This window comes from Penaeus chinensis, chromosome 37, assembly GCF_019202785.1.
Source record: "Penaeus chinensis breed Huanghai No. 1 chromosome 37, ASM1920278v2, whole genome shotgun sequence".
Lineage (NCBI taxonomy): Eukaryota > Metazoa > Arthropoda > Malacostraca > Decapoda > Penaeidae > Penaeus > Penaeus chinensis.
In genome coordinates this window covers 24,687,495-24,689,994 of record NC_061855.1, presented here as the reverse complement: position 1 = coordinate 24,689,994, position 2,500 = coordinate 24,687,495, and the positions used below count along the sequence as shown (strand labels likewise).

The window sequence follows — 2,500 nt, the reverse complement described above, 5'->3', positions numbered from 1 at the left end:
CATTAGCAGCCTATTCAAAATACAGTGATATAGTGGTGTTTGAGGGCTCCAAGTAAGGAAGTGTTTTGATTCAATAAGGTGATGTTTGTGGATTCCCAGAATGGTTAATGGTTAAAACTATTATCCTAGACATCAAAGGTCATATAGTATAATGATAAAGTATTTTAGCAAATGAGTTAATGATTAAGATAAGTGGACAGAAGAAAGGGATGAAGAGAAGAAAAAGGAAAGGAGAAGAAAAGACCATGCAATGGAGGGCTGAGGACCAAGGTAGGGCTGATCCCCTACGTGGGCCTCAGTCCGTCTCCAATGCCCCCCTCCCCCCATGACAACTATAAGCAAAGGATTAATTTGGAAGGAACTATAAAACAAATCTGGTGGATTTTGGAAATTACAAATTAGAAATCAGATTGATTTTTTATATCTTGTAGAAACAGAGACAAAATAATTTTCAAAAACATTTTCTTAACTGTACAAATATTTACTATCCAGTTAAGGAAAACTGTTAATTCCCAATATGCATGTACATTATATATACTGTATGTGTTCAAAGTCAGATGCTTTTTTTTCCCATACACAGTCAAATTTTGAGTGCAAATGAGTAACTTTAGGAGTAATGGATGAGCTAAATAAATATCATTAGCAATGATCCCTACTAACAACATTCCTATGAAACTTTTCTTGTTTCATCTTCTTTCAGTGTTGCTTCCTTCCTGATAAGCTAGTGTTTGCTTTTGGTTTTGAGTGACTGGATGTAATCTAACCTTGCAGGCTGAAAGTACTGGAAACATATTCAGAACACCCACTTCTTGCAGGTAACAAGAGCAGTGTCATATATTTAGCAATCCAGAGAAAGAAAAGCACTTATTCAGAATCAAAGTCAAACTACGCATTCAGATTTTTAAACATCCATTACTTTTATTTACTGTTCTTTTGAGTTACAGTAATGAGAACACTGATTACTGATCAGAACAATATTACAAAATGTCTGCCTAAATTTAAACTTTATAAATGTTTCTTCATCCAACAACTGTGTTTGTTAAATCATATTTCAGTATTTTCCCTGCCTTTTCTTGAAATTAAAAAGAAAAGAAAAACACCAGCATCTCAGTATTGTGCTTTCAACACTGAATACAATATTGGTGCAAATATTACACTAAAACCATAACTATCATGTAAAACAGAGGCCTTCACCTTTACAATTTAAGCTATGCATATTATAACAAACAAATCTAAAAATCTAACAGCCAGACATCTTGCATTGCAATAATGATGTGTGAATCAGAAGTAAATGTGTAGTGTTGGTCTTCATAGCAAGAATGACTTTAAATATTTGTGTTCCACTTACAAACAAATCTTTAACAATACAAAGCACAATCACCTTCTTACTGTAACTGCAACATGTACTTCAGAAAAACTGTTTTGCAAAAAATAACGAACATGTAACACAAAGTTTATTCATTCCCCATCCAATAACCTGATGGCATTCCCTTAAAACTTCCAATCTGCAGAGAATAATTCCTCCCCAATTCTACCTTGAATATGTATTGTTATTTTTTCCTTTGCATGTTGCAGTATCAGGATGTATTGGTGATCTATAGGAATTTGACAAATATATGCCCAACACTACAAGGCTTGGTGTAATATATGAAAAATAAATATATGTACAGCACAATGAGCAATCACTTATACTCTAACATAGATCCAATCTCCATATCAAAAATTCTTGTAGTATTCACATAAAAAATGCATACAAAAATTACATCTACATAGTCTTTCAGAGGCATCATATTATTATATAGTGACTAAGACAGAGACTGTATGTATGAGTCTCTTCTAATTTTGTCTCTCAATACTCAATGCAAATACTAGAGTGCCTTACGTAAATTTAAAATAACTTCATTTGTTCATATAAAGATAAAAAAAATAGTCCCATTATACAAATGAGCAATCGATTGGCTCCACATCTAGTTATCGACAGTGAAGCAGTAATGATTATCCAAGAATCCTGTAAGGTGTGCATGGAGTTAGCTATGGTGGAGATAGCAAGGGTCCTCCACGATCCAGGATACACAGTTTAGGAAAAGTCTACAACAATGTAGTTTTCTGTAAGGTGTACTAATGAAAAAAAATTATTCCCATTTAGGCAAGATCTTCAAATCAGTATTCCACAGTAGTTATTATTTCTTATTTTCTTCTTTTTTTCTCTAAACAGTAGAACATAATAACCAATCTCTACTATTAGTCACACTACCTCTAATACCTAGCTCTGCATATCAATCAAAGACTGACAAACAGACAAAAAGATCATATGACTGTGAAGAGACAAGATATAATATTAGAAGACAAAATGCAAATCATGTTCTTTCTTATAAAATATTCAAGGACAAAACAAAATAGCCTAATAAAGATAATATGGTTAGACAAGGGATTGATGATTTTGCAACAAGTCAACAAAATATAACCTTGAACTATTATACTGTAACCATATTTTCCCAAG

General features: G+C 32.7%; 1 protein-coding gene across 6 annotated transcripts in view; it reads right to left on the bottom strand.

Annotated features, from left to right (window-relative positions):
- Positions 1–405: 405 nt before the first annotated feature.
- The window catches only part of LOC125045745 (ubiquitin carboxyl-terminal hydrolase MINDY-1-like), a 32,070-nt gene continuing 29,975 nt past the window's right edge, over positions 406–2,500 (bottom strand). For all 6 annotated transcript variants that reach the window (XM_047643179.1, XM_047643181.1, XM_047643176.1 and 3 more), the window contains one exon: positions 406–2,500. This exon is cut by the window's right edge and continues 2,403 nt beyond it. The gene's annotated coding sequence lies outside the window, so the exon portion shown is untranslated.